The 27,208-nt window shown below is 39.3% G+C and overlaps 1 long non-coding RNA gene across 3 annotated transcripts in view; it reads right to left on the bottom strand.

Moving 5' to 3' along the window:
- Positions 1–27,208, bottom strand: part of LOC110484355 (uncharacterized) — a 158,307-nt gene extending 131,099 nt beyond the window's left edge. For 2 of the 3 annotated variants that reach the window (XR_014955222.1, XR_014955223.1), the window contains exon 1: positions 5–27,208. This is a non-coding gene — a long non-coding RNA (uncharacterized LOC110484355). The remainder of the gene's footprint in view (positions 1–4) is intronic. The other variant, XR_014955221.1, reaches the window with a different exon arrangement.

The following is a 27,208-nucleotide window of genomic DNA, read 5'->3' as shown; positions in this document are numbered from 1 at the left end:
TTACCTTACTCAGTATTCTGTCACAGCCACAACACACAAAGCATCACCATAGAATTCCAGAAGGCTTCAACCCACACAGAGTAACTCCACTCCAGAAGGCTGCAAGCACCTGCCCTCCTTATCCATCAGCCCAACCTTTTATCCCCCTGATGTTGATGCACTGCCCCTGTGTGCCCTCTGCTCCCTTTGGTGGTTGCTCAGTGCCCCTGGGCACTCCCTGGCTCATTGCTGTCAGTGCTGCTCACCTGCTGCTCACAGCTGTGCCCACTGGGGATGAGGTCCAGCCACAGCCCCACCCCAATCACCACAAACTCTGTGCCTACAGTTTGACTATTGAAGGATATTAATCCATCAATAAGTATCTGTAGGGAATATTAGACCTGACTTGTTTTTTGCTGTTACTTCCACTGCCCCCAGCTAACTTCTGATATATTTATAGAACCATTGCTTTATGCCTTTAAGGTACATTTTTCCAATTAATTGACTTATTCTTGCACTTTTTTGTGATTCCTTTTGGATTTTCAGGATTTATTACAGACACTTCCTCTTCTTGTCACTTTTGAGTTTAAGGTTTACTTGCCAGAATGCTTGTGTTTTCTCTTGGTTCCTTTTCCTTATTTTCCTTTCATAGACCTGAAACATTGCAACCCTAATTTTACTAAAATAGGCTTTCTTGAATCCCTGAACTGTCTGATTCACTTTTTTTTTTTTTTTTTTTTTTTTTAGGATGGGATTAAATACTCATTAAGGATGAGGGTAGGTATTAATTTTGGAAAAAAAAACATTTCCAATATGACATGCTGTCTTCTGTAGTGCAAAATGGTGACATGTAATTCACTGCCTGATCTCCTGAGTTTGCAAAACTTCCTTTTTCATGTTGTAACTCACATGTGCTGACATAAAAAAAGCAAACAAGCAAAGGCCAAGGATGTGTAAGAGACAGATCTTATGGATCTAAAAGGAGAAAGGGCAAGGTAAATATTGCCAGACAAATCCTCCCCTGACTACCACCAGTGGATTCACAGTGTGAATTATAGAGCACTTGCTGTAATTTGCTTCTTAACTTTCAAAAAAGACTTATTTTGAGACATCCAAATTGACTGTACAAAAGGTTTATGGCATTTATTTGCCATCATACACATGAAAATGTGCAACTACTGCACAGATGGGCAGTTTCATGTGCTTTTCATTAACTTTTCTCTTTTTAAACACACCTTCTTTGCTCGAGCTAGTTTCTGCTGGTTTTGTTTTATGACATGATGGTTTATAAAATTTCCGTCAAAGCGTGTTACTGTTTGATCAGGTTAAGAACAATCAGGGTAAGTGTTGCCAGCTACAGTTTTCCATCCCAGCAGAGTGTACATATGGTGCAAGACGTAAAGAAACACAGACTGATTAGCGTCAAAGTGCAGCACGGCCCTCTTTACTATTCATCATTAATGTCAGAGTGGATTTTCAGAATCAAGAGGCTTCTCCCACAGCCACAGCAGTTTTGCACATAGCCACACAAAGAAAAGCCAACCAGAAATTATACAACATGTGTGAGCGAGGTCTTCAGCCATGAGCTCCTTTTCAGAAAGGGAAACATTGTTCCTATCATATTTTCTTGCTAACTCCTCCTAAAGGTTCAGGAAACATATGTCAGAACAGCTTTCCTTAATTCAGAGCAAATTCAGAGCACTGAACTTTCCCATGCATTTCCTGGAAAAGCTTCACTTCCTGAAAATGCTGCTCTGTCTGCCCCAGAACACCTGAAGCCCTCTCTTTAAAGCTTGCCACAAAAGAGAAGAAGAAGATCACTGTCATCTTTGGACTTCATGTAATAAATAGAAGTGGATTTTAGAGAAATAAAAGGAACACAAAAAAAAAAACCAAAAAAACAGGGCCAGCAAACCAATATCCTGAAGATACTAGAGACCTCCCTGTTGTCTTTTTTCTTCTGTATTTCATAGCCAAATGTCCAAGTGCTCTTTCTGATTACATTTTGCCTTTTTAGATAGGAAAAATCTAAATTCAGATTAATCACTACATGTAAAGATTTATTTGACACTCACCCAGGAAATTCTTTGTGTACTTTAACCATTCTGCATGTGCAGACATTAGTGAAGCACACGTGCTCAATGGCCTCAAAGGCGTCTCTTCAGCAGGAACTTTCAGAAGTGAATCCCCTTGAGATTACTCACAGAATGACAAAATTTAAATACCTTTTTTGCCAGGCAAAAACCTCATTTCAAGCAGCCAACACACTTGTATGCTTGACAGCAATGAGCAACAATTTATAGCACATTGCCTGCTTCACTGGCTAATGTAAGAAACTGATGCTTAGACATGTCAGAATTCATACAGAGCCATGTCACCTGAGGAATTGTTTGGGGAGCACTGCAGCAGGCACAATTCCATCACAATCTCCAAAAAGTGTGCATATCCACCCCTTCTGTAGGCAGTCTGGCTCCCTAAAATCACTCAGGACCCTCTCAAGAAGATCCATGACTTTTGGGAGAAGGTGGAAGGCAGAAAATTCATAGGTAACAAATTAATAAAGAAAGCTCTCAAATTACTTCTGTGCCAGATGATATTCTTGAAGTGCCCAGATGAACTATAATCAAATATATCTGATTAACAGAAGGTAACTCCAAATATGTGGGAACCAAATAAATACAGTGACTTGTAGCCTCATCATTTTGCCTCATGAGCCAGTCAGACCTCCCAAGTTAAGCAGTGCTGAGCCAAGTGTGAATTTAAATAGGAGACCCTCAAGGAAAACTGAGTGCATGGGCTGAAGGAAATAGTGCTGGTAATCCTTGTCTGAGTTACTACTGAGCTAAGATGCTTGCATGATGCCAACAACACAGGACTGAAGCTGTAGAAGTAACTCAAATCTTTGAACACCAGCTTCTCTGTTTCTTACTCACAAAGAGCATAGAAAGCAAATCTCTTTGGAGGACTTGGTAATGCATGAAGCCAACTGAGGAACTCCTGATTCTTAGAGCAGCTTAATCTGGAAGGGTCCTCAGAATTCATGTTGTCTAATGACCTGCTCAAGCTAGAGCCAATGCTAAAGTTAGGTGCCCTGGGTGCCCAGGGCCTTGTAATTTACAGGCACAAATAACACTCTCCTAATTTCATACATCATGTGAATGAAAATAGCTAGGGAGAAATTTTTGTTCTTTACTTGTTTTGGGAAAAGCCTGTGCTATAGTATTCCACAAATTCCTATTTGAATGTTGCCCCATTTTGTTGGCAATTGAAAGTTTTTGCGCATTCACAGCCTAATTCAGTGTGCTGATAGTTATCACTAATGCCAGCAGCTCAGAATATTCCCTGACATGAGTATGTGAAACATACAGATAAATTCAGGACTAGAGATAAAGAAAACATAAAAAACACTCTAAATCATTGAGGCATGGTCATGTTGTCAAGAATAGCAAATGAGATTTTGACACTCTTCTGAAAACTGCTGGTAATTGATACCCATGACATAGGTGTTAAGTAAATACATTCATATTTCTGGTGCCAAGTGTGATGCCAATTACCAGCAGATTGAATTTGATTTGTAGATGTTCCTGCATAGAAGAGGCAATTAGCAGCACCTTAGGCAGAAAAAAAAATTAAAATAAAAAAAAGAAGATACATGAAGAAAAAAAGGTGGGAGAGAATTTTGGATTTGTATACCAAACACTACCCAACTGACTTGTATTCACTGCATTTGTCCTTTACATAGCTGCAATACATGGATTATTCATTTGCTCATCCTTTATTAGTCCTAAAAGTGTTCTCCTCACTGCAAAAGCACAGAGACAGTCTGGGATGTAAGCTCTATCAGCCAGACTCAGAGGAGCCAGAACGCACCAGGAATCTGTGGGATGGGATCATTCAGACTGGTTTTGTGCACGGTTGCGTGCATTTGCTGCTTAATAGTTCTTCAGATTGCTGTTACCATGGAACAAAAGGAACATTTTTAGGAGCACTTTCAGTGAGAAAAGGATGATTCCTTTGGCTATGACCAATGTGGGATCATTAATACCTAGCCAGAACCATTTCCTGACTTTGTACTAGGGGAAAACCTAGGGTGCATCACCTCCCTGACCTTCCTGTCCTGGCTGCCATGGAAAGAAAGAGACAAACGTAGGCCAGAAGGACTGTGGGTGATGTGGGACAAGGAGGGTATGGCCTGCTGCCAACACCACCAGCCCATACACAGATTTTGTGAGGACTAGGACACTGATAGCCTTTCTGACCATATTGCCTAACAAGGAAAATGAATGGAAAATACTAAGTTATAAGCAGCCCCTGGCACAGACACTCAGCTAGTCCAGCTCTTCCTACTAACACAGATAGCCTAAGCAACAACAGAGAACAAAGTGTGCCTGAATCCAAATTATCTCAAGTGAACATATCTGATTCTATCTCAGCTTCCTCACATCTGTGCAATTAGGCCTCTGCTTCATCTTGCTGAGTCCATGAAGTGTCATTTGCATGAGCTCAGCAAATCTTTGAGGCACACCTTCCTGACAGCAGCCACAGCTGACCATTACGCCTGCCAAGCGATGACTGCCAATGCTTACTACTCCTCACCTTTTGTGCCATTTGGATCTGGTTCTCTTCTTCACTTCTGGTCTCCAAGAAGTAACCTGTAATTCATCAGCTTAGGGGAAAATATGTGTGATCTCATGAATCCTGGATGTTGTAAAATATTGTTTTGTTGGTGAGGAGACAGAGGTCTGTACACCATTAGACTAGTAAAACTCGCAGTTTTCCAGGGGTTTGCCAAGCAAGTCTTCAGTCCCTCAAATCTTCCACAGTCTGTTTGATATATCAGGAAGGAGAGACAGTAAACTATCCATGGGGGTAGCTAGCACAGATCATAGCGTCAAATGCATGACATTTATACACTATAAACTCACTTTAAATACCCTCCTACAACAAGTACTGTAACATTAGAGAGGGCAAAGTTGGAAAATACTGATTGTGACCATGTGTAGAACAAGGATAATTTATTTTTAGCTTTGTATTTCTATTCTAATACAATACTACCACCCAACACACATGCATATGGATTTCTAAAACGGTATCTTATATTTTAAAAAGCTGTTGTTAGCAAGATCCAGAAAATGAATAGGTGCACGTTTGGCTTACATCATGTTAGAGGTGCATAATTCACTGAGGGTAGGGAAAACTTATCTTCCCCTCATGGATTCACATGAATTCATGTTTTCCTCTCCACTCCAGGGTGCAATTCCAAAATTTATTCCATTATAACAGCAGGCGTCAATACCTCTGTTTCAACATTGCAGAAATTGGCAGCCTTTGGAAAGAAGCAATTAAATCACTGCCAGCACCATCAGAGGGCTTCCACTCTTTGCTGCTATGGCACTGAATAGTCTGAGGAGAGCAAAGTTACATCATGGATGGCAATGAGATGGGAAAAACACAACATTCCCTTTACACCTGAGTTTAGTCACAGGTTATTTACAGTTCTTCATTAATACAAAGGCCTTGAGCAAGGGTTGTATACTGCTGTTGTGAAATACCTGAAAGGCAGAAGTGGAACATTCACCTTTAAATTCCTGCATTTGGTATTTGCTTGCGTCTTTTGTAATTTCACTAAGAGGAGGGGTCTACCAGGAAAGGAAACTTCACAATCATCTTCTGCTCAAACCCTTATGACAGAGACTCATAGTTCTTCTCATCCATCATGTACAACTCCAACTAAAATCCCTGTCAAGAGAACCATAGCATGCTTTAATCCAAATTGACTGTGTCTTGTTCTGCTTCTTAAATCTATATGCAATTAGATTTTCTATTCAAGTTACCAAGACCTTGGAGACCTTGTTATTTGCATGAGTTCAGTAAATCTCTGAGCCTCACTCTCCTGACAGCAGCCACACTTGAACCTTACACCTATTGAAAATGATGATTGACAACCTATGTAATGACTAAAACATAACTCTACTGGTTGTACTTTCTCTCCCTGATCCCCCAAATACTTACTCAAATGAAAAATTTTTGAAAGAATCTGAAGAGAAAATCTGAGCACAGCTGACTGCCTACTGCAGAAGCTACCTACCTTGTGAAAATCCATCACCAAATGCACCATTATATTTGTTATTTGGGCTAGTGATTATACTAAACCAGTGACTCCTGCATTTCCTGTGAAAAACTGCAAAGGCCTCCATGGCATTTTGGAAAAGAAAAAAGAAATTCTGCATGAGTTTAATCTCTTTTCTTCATTTGTTTTTATCCTTGTCATAGTTTAAACCCAGCCAACAACTAAGTACCATGCAGTCACCTGCACATTCTCACCCGTCTCTTGGCGCAAAGAGGAGGAGAATCATAAAAAAGTAAAACCCACAGGTTGAGAAAAGAGAAGTTTAATAATTGTAATGAGTTCAACAATAATCATAATAGTCATGAAAAGGGAGATAACAAAAAGAAAGTGGGGCCTAAAACCCAAGGCAGACAAACGATTCAAAACACAATTGCTCACCACCTGCTCAGTGATGCCAAGCCCATCCCCAAGGACTGATCAGCACCCTCCACCAAATTTCCCCAGTTTACATACTGAGTGTGATGATCTATGGTGTGGGATAGCCTATGGAACAGCCTCTTGACCAGCTCAGATCAGCTCTCCTGCCTATGCCCCCTCCCAAGTCCTTGTGTACCTGCTGGCTGGCAGGGCACGGGAAAACTCCTTGACTTAGCAACAACGAAAACAGCAGTGTGCTACCACTGCTATTCTCATGCTAAATCCAAAATCCCAACCACACAAGGAATAAAATTGACTCTATCCCACCCTAATACAGGACAACTTCCTATCCTGAATTGTTGTTGTCAGGCCAGACTTGGCCCGCAGCGTCTTCAGTCGACTGGGGCAACTTGTGACAATGTGTGACTGTGCACAGTAAGGTGGGAGGAGAGATCTTGGCCAGCAGTATGTTCATCAAAATGCTGAACTTCTACCCTAGGAAAATGCCACAGGATCTTTCATCATGGAGCAGATATTTCCCTGTCTCCTTACCCAATTTCTTTACCTTCTCAACAATGGAGAGCAGAGTCAGAGCCAGAAACTGGTATTTGAGTCCAGATATGGCATGTATTCCAAAGTTGATGACTCAGTCTCAGAATTATTCCCTCTGGGTTTAGATTTTAAAAGGTCACTGTGGTCTCTGCCAGCTGGTAATGTCAGAAACAAGAGTATTGCTGTTAGCGTTTAACAGGTAATACCACTTATTTCATGGAGTGGGTTTTGTTCCAGATAGGGATATAAATTTATTTGTTTTAATGACTTAACTTGTTGACAAATAAACATTTGACAAAAAATGTATAATATAATCCTGGCAAACTACAACACGACTTTAGCTTTGCTTCAAATTTGAATTCAGCTATTTATTACATCACCCTTTGCCAGAATTGGGCAGTAAACCACTTTCATATTCAGAAGAATGTTTCCATTTAAAATTTACATTTAAAATTGCAATAAGATGCTGGATCTCATTCTTTTGGAGGAAATCGTTGTGCATTACATTAGCTACATTCTAGAGAAATGCATTCTCCTTCCTGTATCAGTTTCAATTATCTGGGTGCATTACTCACCCATTTTTATCATGGAATGTTACAGTTAGTGTAATTCCAAGTGTCACAAACCACAGCTACAAAAAATTAGTTTGCTGTTAATTACTTAAATACTGCATCCTGTGCATAATGAATTTCTTACCTACAGTCATAATGTATTATTGACAGCTTGGAAGAATAAATCTATTGCTGCCCAGCATAATTCTGAAATATAATTTATAGTGGTTATTTGGAGAACTATATAGAGTACATTAAAGCCATATGGTACTGTGGTTTCATCCCCAAGAGATGCCTCATCAGCTAAGAGAAGCATTATGATCAATATGTATATTACTCATTTTTAATAGAGTGTACTAAGCTGTAGAAGATTATTGTTCCTGCCAGTTACTTGAAAATATGAGGTGCAACAATTATTTTAAGATTGTTGGAGAGTTACAGTATTCTCAAGATATAGAAAATATGTCTTTGTTTTGTTATGCTTAAAACCTGAAACATTCTCTAGCAGCTGAAATCCCCCAGAAAATAGTCTGTCTAACTAGAAAAGCTAAAACCTATAAAAGGTAAAAACCTTATTTGAGCTGTAATGCTCAAGCAATTTGCTAAATATGGCTTCTAGGAAGGGAAATAAAAAGAGTTAGAGATAAAAAGATGAGAGCATTGTTTGTAATTTCTCTTGGCAAAAGGATGCAGCATCTACCACAATTATGCCTATTTCACTGTTAAAAATAAAACATGGCAAGTATTACAATGATTGTTGCAGCCTTAGCAATCAGAGATTCATATTACATATTCCTCAGTATATTAGAAAAATACCACATAAATAGCAAGTATTTCATTAACCTCTGACCTAGTGGAAGCCTTTGCAACTGCAGACAAAGTAAACTGCTCTGCCTAGCTAAACGTGCAAAGCCACAGACATGAAAGATGAGCATAAATTAAAAAACCCAAAAAGCCAAATTTCAGTCATTCCATCAGAAACAGCAGAACTGCAAACGTTACAAAACAGTGTGAAGAAGATGAGACAAGGCCACATAAGGGGCTGGGAGCAGAGACAGTGGGAATAAGGAGTGGGAAAGCCTGTGCCCCGCTGGTGAGCCAGAAGGTAAATACTCAGCCCACAACATAGGGCAATTCCTCCAAGTCTGAAGACATGGCTAAGGGACAGATTTAGGGGGATTTCAGCTGGAACAGGAAGCTGAGGACTAGATGGAGAGTTTAGACTTAAAACTACGTCAAGAAGGCATTTGTATGGTGCTCTACCCAAACTAATACATCCTTCAGTTGCAATTCAGGTCCAGCTCTTTGAATGTTGTCCAGAATTTTCACCCATTTCTTCTTTAAAATCAAATTCGATGAAAAACTTTTAAACTGAGTTACTTCTTCACCTTGCAGTGGCAAGGATGCAACACAGCTCAGCAGTGAATTAAGCTTAATCAACTTTAAACACCCTGTCTAAAAGTAGCTCCTTACGATTAGATGTGACTGCATGCTCACAGATTCATCTGTATTTTGTTCCAAGAAATTTCCACTGTTTCTTTGAATACTTGATTCAGTATTTTCTAAGAACTAACTACATGGGAAGAAAACCACTATCATTCTGAAATACTATCACAGAAGTATGCTACCAGGATACTGAGAAAACACTACAGAAGCACCATGACAAAAATCCTCATGTCCTTTTTATCCTCTTAAAGGCCTCAGCAGAACTTCAGCTCTCATGATGCATGATGGCCCCAGGTTTTTCCCATTTGTGTGTTCCTCACCAAAACCTTCAGCAGTCAGTGATCTGCTATTTATGAGTCACTCATAAATGCCCTCTGATCAACAGGGGATGCCCCTGGGAAGTTCAGCAGACACAAGGACAGCTGTAGTTTTCCTGAGATAGCTCTTTTAAGAGAAAAGCATTCTCCAAGCTATCCTATTTAGATGTTCTAGAAACCCACTAAAAAACTGGGAAACCCTGCTTACATACATGGGGAGAAAAAGCTAGGCAGTTTCAAAGCATGTATGTGTCTTTTTCAAGCAATTTACATGTTCTTCCATAATCCTCAGTTTTATTTATTTCCAAACCTTCTCTCCCATCTCTTCCCTCCTGCATGAGCTATATGTTATGTTAAACAATTATCCCTAGCACATTTTTTTGCTTCCCCTCTCAGTCCCAGTTACATTAACAATGCCAATTAACGATCCAGTTACATTAACGATGCTTTTTGTGTATTCCTACTCTCTGTTTCTTTTGTCGTGCATCTTGCATTCATACAGATGCTTTCAAATACTTATCAATCCTCTTCACCCTCCCACAACAATACTAGTTCTTATTCCTAGTTCACAAATGTTCTCTCTTGATAATTTTCCCTTTCTTTTTTCCTCCTTTGGACACAGACTGCCAGTTTTAGTGCTGAATCCCAGTTCTTCTGGTACAGATTCCTTCCCTTTCCTTTTGCTTTGTTTTTACCCCTCAGCATTTATTTCTGTGCCAGAGCTAGAGGTTCTTTATCAAGACCTACCTCCTGAGACAGTTTAATGCATTAGTGCTTCTTTTCTTTTCTTACAATGCTGTGTGCCCTGTGAACTATTAATTAAATAAGCTTAAGTAACTGTTGCATTAATTGCCTCTGCAAACTATTTAGAAACATTTCAGGTTTTAATCTACCTCATGTCCATGCTACCAAGTTTTCCTTGTGGCACTAGAAGCATTCCTGCAAAAAATGTTTCTGTTAATCTTTTTCAACATTAATTCAGGAGTAAAGCTATATTTTGAATTGGAACAAGCCCAGTACTGTTATTTTTGATGATAGACAACACTTTCTTCCTCTAGGAGATAAAATGGTCAAATTACAACAAGTTGTTTTGCCTTGCTGCTTCAGGCTGTCTCTGGTCCAAAAGATGAAATCATAACAAAGCAAATGCCTCAACTAACTAAATAATCAAGCACGTCCCTACTTAGAGGAGTAGAAAGCTGCAGGGTTGAAGAATCAGGTTGCAAAAATCAGCCTGGGTACATATGGCAATAAGTCTTCTTGAAGTTTCCCTGTTTAAAAGAGAAACAACAAGTCAGTGCTACAGACAAATAAAACCTGATGTATGCAACACACTGCAGATACCCATTTGGAGGTACTTATGGGAAAAGACAGAATTGTCATGAATAGACAAGGAAAACACCACAGAAAGTTTATGCAGGCTCTGAGATCTCACCATTATTTCAGAGACTCTAAACTGCCAGCCTCTTTTCCCTCTTCCCAAACCTTTCAGTAGAAGCAGCATTTGACTCTGGAGAGAGAGAGAGAGAGAGCCATGGGAAACACAGCTGATAAACCTAAAGGAAAGCCATTGGATTGTCACACTGGAGATAAAAGATGAGATGAGAAAGGCACAGTTTCCCAACAATTCCAACAGCACAGCTCAATTGCATTTTGCTAACAGAGGACTATAATTGAGTATGACATATTTGGTGAGTGCTCACAGTCGAAATAAAGTGTTGAAATAACACTTTATAACAGTCATAACACAGTTTGTAACACAGTTATAACACAAAATTAAGAAATTTGCATAGAATTTAAGAATGAAAGGGCATATCCCAAACACCACCTACACTCACTGTGATATATCTAGTCAAATTTCAAACTATAATTGAAATATTTTGTGCTACCAAATACAAGAAGTAATTTCACTACAACTGGCACAGATGGCATGGATGTATCCCTTACATTCTTAGTTCAACAGCTGTGAATGTTGACAGGAGAGGGATGGTTTTCAGAGGCTTATGTAACCATCCTAAAAAGAATTTCTTTCTCCACTTATCTGATCCAACAAGGTCTTTCTTAGGTTTTTACATGTTTTAAGAGAATTAAAATCAAACTAGCATCCTTGGAGATGAAGTTGTACACATGAATAGCAGTTTCCACTCCTAGTGACAAGGCTATGCTCAAAAAATTTCTTCTTTATCAATTGGTCTGAATTAGCAAGTCAAAAGAATCACAGCATATGAGCAGGGCAGAGGAGAACTGCTAAACCTGACAAAGCCAAAAATAGATTTTTAGAGGCCAAAAGCAGTATCACAAGCCTGATAGTAGAATATGAAGTTCCTGAAGGTCTAAGACTGTGTCTGAAGCATAGGACCAGGAATCACTCACTATCTCCTGGCCCCAGATGTATCCTGACTCCACTCTGCCCAGGATCCATGTCAGGATGAGGGCTGAGCACATGCCACCTGCCAGACAACATGATTTCCAAGGGAAAAACAATTAACAAACCTTGCCTCCAGACTTCATACAGATCAGATTTACCACTCCACCTAGACAGAGCCTTTAGTTCTCTTAGTAATGAGCCAGTTAATTAAATCAGCACAGAGCCCTTTCATTGCTGTTAACCAGCCCAGACTGCTAGCACAGTCTCATTTTCCAACATGAGCAAACCCGAGTCCTGGCTTCTGGGTGCCCTGAAATAAGAAAGATCCTGAGAGTCTACAATTAACATTTTATCTCAGTTACACTTGCATGAATCTGGAGTAAATTCAGGGAGGAAAATGGAGATATTTCTGATTCCAAGCCATATATTTCAGGTGAGGGTCTGACCACCCAATATGTCTGCAGAGAAACACTTATGCCCGCTGAGGTATGAGTTGCATTCATTTAGGCAGCCAGCACACACCTGGCTGGTCTACTATTTCTACCATTTCCCTTTTTCCCCTGTCAAATCTTCCTACTCTCAATAGATGCAATTCATGTTCTTTTGATGAATGGCAAAGAGTAGGTTAAATTCTTGTCCCAGTTTTGTGTATAGAGTTGTTAAGCATCAGAAAGGAGACTAGCCAAAAAGGCACAGCATATCATCCTGCAGGTCATTAACTGGAAATGTAATCTGCCCCACTCTAGGTGTCACATCCAAGAAAAGACCACAGAATTAGAAGCACAGTGCTCTGAGCATGGGAGTACTCCGTGTTCCTCTCCCTGCCTCATGTGTGAGCATCATAGCCAGCAGCCAAGCACAAATCAATGTTTTACACAAAACATCTCAGAACCTGATAGCAGATCCAAACAGCAATTCAGCGTCACGCACTGTGAAGTGGTCATGTAATTTATGTATTATGATAATCTGGTTCTCATCTAACCTACTAATTCAACCGTTGTTTCATTTAAATAATTGGCAAGCTGACTCCCCACCCATGTTGAGAAACATGCACACTGCTCTCTTGCAAGGATACCATTAACCTGGACAAGATGTCATGAAAAAAGAACAAAGATAAATTCCAAGGGAAAAAAAAACAGCATTCACTTTAATGGGAGCTTATCTCCCATTATATATTTTAAAACAGGTAAAGTTTTGAACATTTAGAAGGAGAAATTATTTCTAACACTGTTTGAAAGGATCACTTTCAACACTTCAGGAAGGGTTTAGTTTTTGTTTTCTGGATTTTGTTTGGTTTTTTAAGCATATCTAGAGTACATCCACCTGGAGCACTGAGTACAATTCTGGTGTCCCCAACTTATATAAGAAGGATACAGAACTGTTGGAGCAAGTCCAGACACAGGCCACAGGGTTGATGAAGACTGGTACACCTGCCCTGTGAGGACAGGCTGAGAAAGCTGGGGCTGTTCAACCTGGAGAAGATTGAGTGGAGACCCTCAGGAACCTCAGAGCCCCTTCCAGTATCTGAAGGGGCTGCAGGGAAGTGGGAGAGGGACCCTTTATCAGGAGCTTTAGTGATGGGACAAGGGGGAATGACTTCAAACTGAGAGAGGGGAAATTTAGGTTAGATATACAGTTGTTTGCTGTGAGGGTGGTGAGGCACTAGAACAGGTTGCCCAGAGAAGTTGCCCAATTCCTGGAAGTGTTAAAGCCAGGTTGAGTGGAGCTCTGAGCAACCTGTCTTTGTAAATTCCATGATCATTAGATGATCTTTAAGGTCCCTTCCAACCCAAAACATTCCTTTATTCTGTGAGAATCAATCTGTGGAATATCTACATGGGACTTTCTACTCAGCCACAATAAAGACAACGAGAATCACAAGGTCACACAACACTGCTAGGGACATTTCTTCTGTCAAACATTCTTTCACCTGACTCTGCAAGGCAGTGTCCAGCCTTGTCTTTAAACACTGCTCTTTCTCAAAGAGTGCTATGCAAGCAGCATTCAGCATTTGCTCATTTTAGTAATGGTTTTCCTGTCTCTTGTAAGGCATTTGCAAGTCTCCTGTGTAGCCAAGCACTCCCAGCTCCAGGTGACAACCATTCATACAGAGGGGACACAACCCCTTCCACTTTTACAGCATTTCACAAAGTCAGCAAGTGCAAGACAGTGAAGAACCCCATCCACAAGATGCTATTAAGCATTCTTACCCTAATTACAAAGGTTGTGGGGTTTCTTTCAGTTTTCCACTTCATTCTGGAGTAGTCAGCCACCCTCACAGTGTTACAAGAAGCATAAAGAAGTCTCTGTCCCTTTCAATACATGAACTAGAGGGTATAAATTGTAATTAAAAGGCATACTCACACCATTCTCCACTTGTCTTGTTCTGTATCAGTGCACAGTCATTCTATGTTGGTTCTCACCAAGAGATGCAGTGCCATGAAAGGAAGCAAGAGAAGTTAGTAATGACAAGTTCCTCATTCAGCTATTCTATTAAGAATATTTTAAAAATGCATATCTTGCAGGAAATTATGTACTCAGTTTATTAGGCAAGAGTATTGACTATGCCTGTTGTACTTTTTCTTTACGCATTTATTAAAATTTTTTAAAAATTGGAAGATGAATTGTATGAAAAGAGAAATAAATTGGATCTTATTCAAGGAAAAAAAATGCAGCCTGGATTTCCTAAGTGTTTATTTAGCACAGTGCTGTCTTCACAGCTCATTTCAAATTTTACAAATGGTCTTTTTCATTAGAAATCTTCAGGCAAATTCTATTAAATATAATAACTGAAAAGTTTCCATAGACTCACAAATTTTAAGAAGGTTTTCTTTGCCTCATCAAAATTTTCACTTTTCCCCTTGTTTCCTTTCCATCACATAATTTAAACCAATGGGTGGAAGTTCTACTTCTAAATAAATCTCTTTTTTCCCCTATTGATTCCATTACCACATACATTTTCTATATAGTGGTGATATTAGCATTTTAGATGGGTTTGTGAGGTTTGTCTTTAACTTAGATGTTACTTTCTTCAGCCTTCTCATCATTTTAGGTTTCCTCTCAAGTCTTAGATCTCAATACGAGCCAATTTGACTCTTCAGGACTTTCTGAGTCTTGGATACAAGTAGTGAAGCACATTTGCCTGAGTCATAGAAGACTGAAAACAGGACAGCACAAGGAGCTGTGTTTTGTAACTTATTTTAGCAGGACTTCAGCTAAACTTGGAACTTGCTTGAGGAAAGCCTTAAACTCAAGGGTTGTAGGTACATACAAATTGTACTGGCGTGGAAAGTAGCCCCTTACTTGACAAAGAAAATAGAAAATACTTTCAGTACAGGAGTTGGGTACCACTGGGTACTGCAAATATTTCACACCTGAAGTAGTCAGGCTGCTATATTTGGGCACAGAAGGAAATTGTTTATCATGCTCCTTTGTAAATGCATGTCAGAGAGATCTGGGTGTAGAGAGTGTAGATTAGGCAATGGGGGGAAACTGTGGACCTGCCTGAGCTGCCAGTGCCAGTTGTCAAAAATCAGGCACAAAGATCCTTCCCTGAGGAATTTTCTGACATGAAAACTGCCAGAACTTTGGGGTACATTGACTGGGACTGAGCTGAGATTGCCGTGGAAAGCATTATGAAACTCAAGTGCCAAGCCTGCAGAACACCATGGGCTTTGCTGTCTCCTGGGCACTGTCATTTAGGGCTTAACATAGCCTGAATGCTTTTGGCTTGATTTGCATGATGATCCCCAATTGTTCCATAGCCTTTTCATGGGGACTTCAACTTCCAATGCCCTCATGGTTTATTTTGCACTGATTTCAAGGCTTCAAAATCCACCAGATGTGAATGCTGACAAACAAACCCATTTATCTTGGGAAGACAAACCAAAAGCAAACATGAAAATAACCCTGCATGTTGGCTAAAAGTTCCCTCTGGCATCTCTCTTTGGAAATATGAAACACAAGACAGAAATCCTCTTTTCTTATCCTTACAAACTAAGCTAATTTTCCTCAGTCACACAGAAAGGAATAGAACAGGCTATCAATATAGCTTAAAAACAGTGTCAACTCTTTGCTTTCTGCTGAAGAAGTTGTGATGAAAAACTGGTTTATTCTTATCACAGAGATCTTCCTACAGCTCCTTGTTTGCTCTCCCCTCTGCAACACAACAGCTTGTTACTACTATGGGATTATGTCAAACAAGCACATATTATTTCTTAGTCCCTTAATTCCAAGTCCTCCACATCCTCTGGCTGGTCTTGGTCCTGAACCACAACTGACAATCTCTGTAGAGCTGCTAAGGCACTCAGCTCCTGTTCTCCTAATTCCTGAGCAAAAAGTCAGTACCCAAGAGCTTAAATTCCTGCTCTCTGCTCACCTGCAAGATACCAAGAGAAAAAGCACAAACAGTACTTGTTCCACCAACCACCATACACTGCAAACCATGCACTGCAACTATGTCATTAATAGGATTTGTTAAGGTTGGAGAGAATAACCAAAACAACCTATAATTTCCCTGACAGCTCCAGCTGAAGGGCAAATTTCTTCTGCCTGTTCTGCACTGTGGAGCTTTAATTGTATATTCTGTTCCCAGAAGGTTAAATTATACTCTCAGTTACAACCATGATATAATTAAAGTTAATGGAGCTGCTCAGGTCTAATTGAGGGCGTAGTTTATTGCAGCAAATGTTACATTACAATAAATCATTGAGAAAGATTCCAAGCTTTATATATCATTCCATTTCATGAAATCTGAGTTAAAAGTCTTTAAATAAAGCTCCACTGTAGTGGATAATTGTCCTCACCAAAAAAAATCAATTACTATAAAGTAAGCAGATAAACACTGAGTAGCACATTCATTACTTCTTTCAGCTTCTGCAACTATCTTACTTTTTGGTCGTTTGTCTGGGTTTGTGCTATGAATTTTTTTTTTTTTTTTTTTTGGTGATTTCTTTGTTTGTATGGTTGGGCTTTTAAAATATATTTTAAATTGTTATAATGCAAGGAATCCTATTTACAGACAGGTATCTGATAAAGAAACAGTGCCACAAACATACCTGCTGTACACTACAGACACAGATATTAGATCAGATATTAAATGTGCAGCCAGCAAAGGCCTCATTCTAACACCTGTGGACAGAACCAACACAGCTGAGTTTTAACCCAGCTAGTCTGGGTGCCACTAACAGTAAAACCAGGACAAATTGCCCATTTAAAAGCTATCCTTTGGTGAAGTGCACCTTTAGATTCCAATATTTCATGAGCTTTGCTAGTATTCCCACAGTGCCCATAGCAAACCCGGTGCTTTATGTCTCTATCCTGCTATTACACCTTTCAAAGCAGAGTGGATAAGATCTGGAACATGCAAAGTGAAAAGTTTTAATGTTAAATTGACATACCGGTTTAGTCTGCATGAACCTGACCGGAAATCTTTATCACCTTGTTCTTACAGATAATCCCTTATCTCTACCACAGTTCTACATATCTGCCATCCCTTTCAATTCATCAGAGGCACATTAACATAAACCACCATTAAAACAAAGGTTCTGTGCTTCAAATATTGACAGATAATGCTGAGATACGAGTCCTTAAATGAGGTTATTCAAATTAACTTTATTAAGTTATCATTAAAATTAGCTGCTTGCAGTCTTATAATGATGAAAGATTTGGAAAAGGTAAAAAGGGTATTTTTAGTGTTCAGATTTTATAGCCAATGCTCAGAAAAGCCTCTCCCTTTCATTTAATTTTGCCTCACATTAGCTTTTTGCTTCACGTTGCATTTTGACACCTTTAGAGGGAACACTTAATTTCTAGGTCTGAAGTAGCTGGAAACGCTTTGTGTGTGTCTGTGTGTGCGCGGCTGTACGATGTCTTTATTCTCTTTATCTTAAATTCTCTTTTTGTGTTTCTGGTTTGCACAAGCTGTTTCAGGAACGGCTGTTGTCAAAAACCATTTTCTCACCTTGTCCCCAGCTATTAAATAACTCTTCTTTCTTTAGTTCACCATTTTTCTGCTGTAAGCATTGCTTAACCACACTGGAGATTTTACAATACAGGCTTGAACAGATGAGTAATTAACTTTTTTTCCCTTTTTGTGAGGAGGAACACAAAGCATCGGCTTTTAAAAGTTAAACAAGGATTATCTCCTGTGCCTGCGAGTGATAATTGTGCCATTAGCAGTCGTTTATCCCAAGCTTATGCAGTGCCTAAGGGTCTCCAGATTTCAAGCTCTGGCTCACTTGAACTCTTCTGTTTTATTGCCTGAAGCCAGGGAAGAAGCAGGTCAGGATGAAGGTGAATCTCTTAAAAGCTTCACTCCAGCTCAGGTCCCTGTGCCTCCCCTCCTGAAAGGAGGAAGGCTCAAAATATTTCAGGATCCTTTCAGCAGGGATCTCTCCTCAGGTAGTCTGCTGGCCAGCAAATTGGAAAACATATCACGTCTACTTATGTTTTTCCCTTGATATTTTGTACTGCCTCACACCACTGCATCTTTTGAAGATTTCTTATTTTAAGTAGAGCCAGCAGTTGGAGACTGCCTGTCTGGTTCTACCACCGCTGAGCAAGTTTCAGTCCTCAAAGGTATTTTAGATTAGTCTCTCTCTCTCCACATAGATATATATATAAATGTGTGTGTCTGTGTATATAGAAAAAAATATAAATAGATAAATGAAAATGTATATAAGCAAATAAACTGAGACATTACTTATTTAAAAGTTATGCTTTTACACTGTTTATGTCAGAGGTGATTTTTTTAAACTTCAATTCTGTCTTTCTTTCCAGGTCTAGACTACCACAGCATTATGTACTATTTGCCTTCAAGTTCTTCATTGCTGGGGATTGTTCAGCTTTGCACAGCTCAGAAGTGGCTTTCCAGAGTTCCCTGCCAGCTTCCTTTGGTCTTAAGAAAATTGATTTGTGCAGCTGCAATTATATTCTTGTTGGTTACAACAAAAAGCACAATTAGTTTGTTTTAGGAAAGGAATATACTCACTTTTTCCTGACAGATGAAGTACATGACCATTCTGTTGGCTGGTTCCCTGTCTTGGAATAGATAAAAATGGATATCTATAATAGATAGCATATTATAATTATATAAAATAAAATATTAAATAGACAATATAGACTAAATTATGATAACAATAAAAATAGATATAAATAGTTATAAACCTAACAGGGTCATCAGTTGCACAGGAGTAGCTTACACCCTTCTGGAACTGCAGACACACGGAGAATGGCCCTGCAGAAATGGTTAAGCACAGGCCCAAGTCATCAGCTGAATCACAGGCCAGTCAGAAGACTGTGCTGGCAGGAAAAGGAAGAGGAATTCAAATGTCTGGCCATGGAAGGAAAAGAGCCAGCAGCAGCTGCTGAAGCCAAAATCAATGGGCTGCTCAGGGATGCAGCAACACGGCTGGCATGAGCTAGACCTGCTCCACCATAAATTAATGGCTCTGCTGGGAGCTTTGTCAGCTACTGCCCATGAATGGCTCCAGGACCTCCCCTTCCCCTCCACAGAGAGTTCTGCATCTTCTGTGGCTTTTGATCACACAAAGATTTTGGTATGTGACTCAGGAAGAAGGAGAGTTAGGCTAACCCCAAACTAACATCCAAATGCCATGCACATCTTGCAGCATATGTCTTCCACATTTGATGGAATGAGTGAAATCAGATATTCCTGTGTTTAGATTATTGCAAGCAAAAGCATCTCTTGGGAAGATTTAGCCCTCTTCCACTCTCTAATATCAACCACACAGTGATCATGACAGCAATTTTTATCTGAATACTTTTAGCAGCTGTTTCCACAAGCCAGTTTGGGAAATGGAAAAGCATCTTTTAAACTGAATGTTTATTTCAACACTTTTTTTTAGGGACCGTCTTCATCACAAGTCATTGTCTCAGTGAACTTTACTGGAGATTGGCATAAAGCGTAAAATATAAATACATGGAAATATTCCTGTTAGTCATTAAATTCAATTAAGTTGTTGTAGTTTAAACTTAATTGGAGCTGTGGTGCTTTGCACACAACCATACAAGAGGTATGAAAAATTAAAGGTATAGGAGATCATCAGCTGCAGGTATGCATGCCATTATACAGCATTTTTTAGGAGAAACACATTAAGGTTCTACAGACACGCTGTTTACTGGCCAATTCACATTTGATTCATATTTTCTGGAGAGGTAATAAGAAATAGTAATACATACAAATGGATCATAATGGGCTTTAAAGATATTATATGGCTTTGGAAATTCTTCAAAGTGCTGCCTGCCACTCCTACAGGCAGGAAGAAATTACCTGCTTTATTTATTTTTTTAATAACCATCTATTTATCCAGGATTGTATTAGACTGTTGCTGTAATGTCTAGCCATTTTCCAGGGAAATTACATGTGAGCTTGCCGGGTTTTTTTAACCTCTGAGGATTTTTGAGCTTTTCATTGTCTTACAACAAAAAGAGCACTTAGTCTAAGGATGCTTGAAAGGACTATCAAGGGAAAGCTACTCTGAATAATTGGGTTCTTGCATTGAGTGTTTAGAGTGGCACATATACTGGTCACTCTTATTTTTTCTGGCAGCAAGCTCCACAGCCTTACCCCAGCTCCTGTGAACATTTTGTTTCCTGTGGTTATGAGACTTTTCCTATGTTGTTGACAGCTTCATTTTTTCAGAGTAGCAAAGCTGTAGCACGAGGTCATCTTGGTTCATCTGCTATCCCACAAAAAAGAAAGACTGGGAAGAGCTAGAGTACTACAGAAAGTATTTGCATAGGTTTGAGCATACTTAGACATGTAGCATGTGGCATATTATGATACATTAAAAAAGTGTTTATTCATTTTCCAGGAGAAAAAATATAATGCATTGATTTATAACTACAGAATTAATTCCCATCATATGATGTGATTATTATTTCCAGCTTTACACAACATAACAGGCAGCAAAATCAGATTCTGTTCAGATGAAAAGTCATACAATGACTATATTAAAATGCATCTCTCATCTTTATTCTAAGGCACGGTGTCATATAGCTTAAAACAACACTCTCAGGAAATTATTTATCTTTCTCCATGATTCCTTATCTTTTAATTTTTGTTTATGCAAGACCTGCCTTGTACAGACACAGTGTCATCCAGGCTTCCTGCTAAAGCTCTTACTGACCATAAAAATTGGAGAAACTCTCATTACTCTTGTTATTATTATTGTCACTGGCAGTGTAGGAGAGTTTCCCACAAGCAGATGCTCCTCCCTTTCTTCTGCTGTGTGCATGAGCCTTTCCACTTTGACTGAAACACAAAAATGGGGCAAGACAAATGCTTTGGAAAGCATTCCAAAATCCTTAGACTGGGACAAATTCCTAAGCTCACAGTATCAATGAGATTTCACCCTGTCAGCTTACCCAGCCATCCACAGGGTCTGTAATGCAGCTCATGACAATTTCCATCTCAATGTCTAGAGTTTAACAGAGCATTTAAAGCACCGTGGAGTTAAGGGAAGGGCTGAGCCCATCCATTCCCACGAATGGATTCCTTGGCTCCTCTTTCCCATAATCAGAGAATCATAGACTCTCCTGAGCTGGAATGGACACTTGAGGACCATCAAGCCCAACTCCTGGCTCTGCAGAGGCTGGAGATGGAGGCTGTTCAAGGAGAGGGATGCATTTACCCCCTGGCACTCTGTTCCCAGGGTCCCAGCTCAGCTCCCCAGGCTCAAACTGAGCAGCCAAAACAATTGTGGGTGAGATGAGGCTGCACTGCTCATAGCATCCCACCAGGCTGCACGGTGCCCTCTCAGCTATCATTTTAATCAAAACTTACTCTTACCAAATATGAAAGACTGCCTTGACTATTTAAACTAGTAACCTTTTTCTAACATTGCTGCTTATAATTAGATTTCACAGAAAACCAGACTGGTGGGTTTCTCCAAGCCTGACATTTTTATCATGTGAAATATGTTGGATCAGGTAATCAAGAGGCCTTAAGGTCAGGTAGCATGACTGAATTGCTGTTAGTAATTAAATGTGCAATAAATAACAGTATCTGCTGCAGACCGTGTAGGTAGCTTCGTGTTCTGTTTTATAAATCATATTAAAAAAAGTGTAGGGGTTGTTTTATATTAAACATGGTGGTTATATGTGCCAAAGATTTATTAGTCCAGTCTGTCTTATGGTGAGTGGCTGCAGTCCAGATTCATGTGGTAGAATAATAAAAAAAATTTTAAATGGCTGTAGAAGTTGATGGACCAAAATGGAGTTAGTTACTCCATTGGCTGCCTGTGATGTCATAGCCGTGGCTGCAGCCCCGCATATGTTTACGAGAGGTTTATTCCCCTTAATTTCCACCTATATCATAATAACAATCAGACATTCAAAAGCATACTGTTCCTAAGAAATCACTAAATTTCCCTGCTGACTGGAGTCTCTCGGCCCCATCTACTTCACCCTGAACCCAGGGTCTGCAACTGTGTCCCTGAATTTCTCTGTTCCTCAAGGCTGATCAATCTCTGCCTCCACACTTTGCTGGAAAGGAACAGCTGTATTTAGGGTTAGGGTAGGCTATGGAAGAACTCTCTGTTCCAAGCACTTAGCTTGAGACCCTGCAAATGCTTAAACACATATATAATTTCCCTTTTGCAAGTAGCCTCACTCACTTCAATGTCACCATTATGTGAACAAAGTTATAACCATGGTTAAAAGTTTTCAGGAGACTTACTACCTATATTTTCAGAGGCCAAGAATGCTGACGGCTCTTAAAGAAAATAAAATGAAATAGAGACATGCATGATTTGGACTATGTTCAGAATTTGCTCTAATTGCTTTAATCAAATTCCCACTAGGCACTGAAATTAAATTGTCTACGTTAGCTGAATTCCACTGGTCATTACTGGCTGGCAGTGGTTGATGTATCAGATTTTCTATTTCTTGTTTTTCTTATGCATGGGTGTATTATATATAGACATTACTGGGGTGTCTGGCAGTCTCCCAAAGAAACTGCCTTAACTTCATGGCAGGATTTTTTAAAGATACACTGTTGATGTTTCAAAATGGCTGCAAATTCAAATTTTGACCCGCCTTTTTAAGGCTTTCTATCATGAAACCTGGTGCATGAATTTTGAGTGGTACCTTGTACTTCTGTCTGCCTGCCCTAAGTAGGCAGATAGGTATCTGCTCCATAGAGTACAAATAAATCAATTTGAGGGATTTCCTTATAAATTCAAAACTGGAGAACCTGGTCTGCACTAATCAGAACACTATATTGAAGGATAGACCAGGTTTATGGTGCTAAAAACCCTAGTTCCAAAAAAAAAAAATTAAAAAAACCCCCCAAAAAACAACAAAAAAAAAAAAAAAAAAAAAAACACAAACAAAAACAAACAAACAGAAAAAACCCCACACAAACAAACAAAAAAACCCCAGCAAGATCTGCTCTGGTTCATGTTTTGCTTTTTTTTTTCTTCTTTTTAAAACTTCTTTATTTTATAGGTATGCCTTCCAATTTGCATAAGTTGTAAGTTGTTATAAACAATACTTTACAGGTCCTTTTCAATAATCTATTTCTTTAAAATTTCTGAAATTATTTTGTGGGGTTATTTCCCAGTCAAAACTGTTTCCAACCACAGTAACTACAAAACAATAAGATTCCTGTGCCCAAATACTAAAGGCCTCTTGTGTCAATACCACATCTCTGCATCCCTGAGGAGCAGACTCTTTGTCTAAATTGAATTATAAATGATACTCTGGTGAAGGAAGTAATAGTCTAGTAGTACTTTAGTCTTAATGCCATAGCTGTGTTTATTGGTTTTGGCTGTTTGATAAATAGAGGGAGGTTTTAATTTAACATAATAGTTTTTTGCCTAGATAGAGAGCCATTACTGCAACAGCCAAGTAATATCCCTTCCCATGGGAGACCCTGTCAAAAAGCAAACAATATCAATTTAATTATTTTGTTTTCTGAACACACTGCAGCCTTGGGTATTGACTTCATGTTTTTCTTCAGTAAATGTAGCACATATTATGGCACCAAATTTAATGAACCTGTAGTCGTATTTTTTTAAACTGAGAAATGAAAGATTCTTTATTAAACAGACATGTAAAGGATTGTATTAGCTTTCTTCTATGCAGCTATGATCCTTCTTCCAGCTCTGGAATTTCGTTGTAATTTTAAGCCATGCTTTAGCAAAACTCCAGAGATTTTACATACAGGGGTGTTTAATGCTCAAAATGTCTTTAGCTGTGCATTACTAATCACAAAGGATTTGGTTTAAAAACTGTTCTTTTAAGCAGCAAGATATTTTCAGATGTTACCAAATAGAATAGAAAAAAAAAAAATAAAACTGGCTAGAAACAAAAAATACACTCTCCAAAATACATTTGAGAGGCCTAATTATCACGCATGAGCTCCTGTTAGAAGGTTGGTAATAGCAGCAGAAAACTGCTGTTGGATTATTGCTTCCTGTGCAAGGGAGCGTTACCCAAGGCGAAACGGAGACAAATCCAGTGCTGGGCGAGTGCTGAAATGTTTGTGACTAGAGAAGGCCAGGAGCTGGAGCTGACCCCACAGGCATTGCAAAGGCTCAGTGAGACCCTGTGGTGGCTGTGCTGTGTGTTTCCTGACAGACGGACACTACCGGGCTGGTATGCCAAGTATCTACAAGATTAATCTCTAGTCACGCTCCCTGGGATTTCATTACATTGATAAGAGGACAAATGGCAGCCTGTGATGATATGGTAATCTCTGTGATATAAGCACTTACAGTTTGGAAATATTTGTGCTTTAAGTGGTAGCTGTATCTACCGTTATGGCTGCCAAAGAATTCTTTTTATCTGTTCTCAGTTGATCATGTTTTTTTTTTTTTTTCCAAAATGGATATTTTAGCCTGATATGTTCCATGCCAGTTATTTTGCTTAGACTCAGATGTTCAAGATAGACTGGTGAAATTCTTGAGACGTGTCTTGTCCAGAGTTATCTTTATTCTCTGTCCCAACTCCTTTTTGAAAAGCTGTAGTGCTATTATGCTGTGAAGAAGAAATTGAATTTATAGACCAGGCTGCATAGTGCACTCAGGTTTCTGCCTGACAATCCACCTGAATTGAATACATCAGTTCAGGCTTAGACACATTCAGCAGAGCTTCTTAGGCACTAGCTGTGAGCAATTTTTCACAGACAATTTGCTAAGAGCAAGCTGCAGCTGCCAGCAGCCACCAGTATGCTAAAAAATATGGGAGTGGACCTGAGCTGTACTGCACAACTTTCTACTAAAAAAACAGCATAAGGTTCTACTACTCACCCTCATCTCAGAATAGGGCATCAAATTACCTCAAGCTATAATCCATCTCTTTCTAGTAATTATACTTTGAGTACTATGAAAAAAGCTCTCATGAAAAAATCTAACCAACATTTTTATTATTACTATTACTTGCCTATATTTCTGAAAGCCCAGAAAATGATGACTTTCCACTTAGAAACCCAAGGGAAAGAGTGTGAGATGGGGCACTCAGCTAAAGCAAAAAGATCAAACATTTTCACAGAAGGTAGACTTTCAGTGGAAATTCCAATTGGTCAAGAAAATCCATTTTCTCTCACACAGCCAACTATAAAGGAAGCAATTTCAATCAACTCTACTTATTCCCCTTTGCTAGAAATAGATAAATAGCAACTGCTCAATTTTATTAAAGAGGAAACTGAAAGGCTGCACAGGAGAAAATGGCAGGACTGTAAGCTGAACCCATGCTTCTAATATGTTTTGTGACTGCCACACTTCTCTTCCTCTGATGAATCAGAAATACCATTTTCTCCATATCCTTCTCCCAGGAAACAAGTGACAGGACAGGAGGAAGCAACCTCAAGCTGCTGCCAGGACAGGTTCAGGTTGGATATCAGGAAGAATTTCTTCATGGAAAGGGTTGTTAGTCATTGGAACAGGCCACCCAGGGAGGTGGTGGAGTCACCATCTCTGGAAGCATTCAAGGAAAAACTGGATGTGGCACTCTGTTGTGGCTTAGTTGACATGATGGTGTTGGGTCAAAGGTTGGACTTGATGAACTTGGAGGTCTTTTCCAACCTTTATGATTCCATATAGATCTCTACAGGCTCTGTGATTCTATAGAGATCACTGTGCTCATCTAGTTCCAGAATGCAAACCAGCATTTCTGGTCCCTAACCGTTATTTGCTGCCCAAAAGGGTCCACATTTTTGGACTGCAACCTCTCCTCTGCAGTACTTTACAAAACATCATATTTACTACAAAGACAAAAAAAAAAAATATATATATATATATATATATACAAAACAGAAGGGAATTCAGCTAATTTTCAGAGACTTGGTGATTTTTTAATGTGTAATGCTTATTAAGCACACATAACTAAATGTCAATATTTGGTTATTCTTAAAAGCTAGGAACTCAGTTCTAAAAAATATTAATTAAAAGAAGTGTTTTGCTTGCAAAATCCAAACTTCAAAGCTTAAAAGAAAAATCTACAAATAACCTTCCCATGCATCCTCTGGGAAAGATTCTGCAAAAATAAAACCTACCTCAGCAAACTCCAGAAGATGAAAAAGTAGGCATAAAGTCATCTAACCTTGTAATTTGGCTCAGTAGATAGAGAACATTAGGGGTGCAGGTAGAAGAATTAGGTAGAAGAATTGCTCTCCAGTGGAGTATCTGTCTCTTACCTGCTGACCGAGGCTGGCTACTCTCAGAGATACAATAGATCCCACCAGACCTGTCACCAGGAAAACTAATTGGAAACATCAATCCCATGTATGGTACAAGTCATCATGTATTTCGCAAAACCTACTCGAGTTGCACTCAAAGCATTCTAAACCCCTCCACAGCACTCAGGCACTTCCAATATGATTTTTGGAAAGAAGGATGTAAAATAAAGGGTAAATGGCAGACTGACAGATACAATCAGCTATATCCATCAATCAATCCGGTGGCTGGGTATTTTGTGCTATTAGCCAATGCCTGCACCAAACCCTAGAGATAACTGCTTGAAAAATATTATCACAAAGGACAAGGAAACACCAGCCTCATTGTTTTTAAGTAAAATGGGTCATTTTGGAGACTTTAATGAAAAAAAATAGTCCCAGATGCTTTTGAAATGTCATCACATTGCTCAGTTTAAATGCTCTGAAGGGGATAATGCCAGTCTGGCAATCCTTTACCTCCAACCAAATAACCTCCATTTGAAATTACCTACTAGCTTTGCTTATACTGAAATGTTTAGAAAAGTAAGGGACAAATCTAATGACCCATTCTTCATTCATACAACCAATCAGCTTGGGTGGCCTGCCCCAATAATACCATCAGTTTCCTTTCCAATTAATTAAACTCCTTTGAAGACCAGATAATGGAGAGCATGGATCACTGCAGTGTTACTGGAAAGATTACAGGGACAAGACTTGGCTCTCAGAGTACCTCCTTGTTTCACAGAGAGGCCCTTCTCCTGCAGCTGGTTTCTCATCTTACTGATTACCTGCTACATGAGAAATTTCAGTCGGGCCTCAGGGCTGGAC

Source organism: Lonchura striata, chromosome 4, assembly GCF_050655825.1.
Source record: "Lonchura striata isolate lonStrDom1 chromosome 4, ASM5065582v1, whole genome shotgun sequence".
NCBI lineage: Eukaryota > Metazoa > Chordata > Aves > Passeriformes > Estrildidae > Lonchura > Lonchura striata.
The sequence above is the reverse complement of the archived record's forward strand: the minus strand, read 5'-3'. Positions and strand labels throughout refer to the sequence as shown.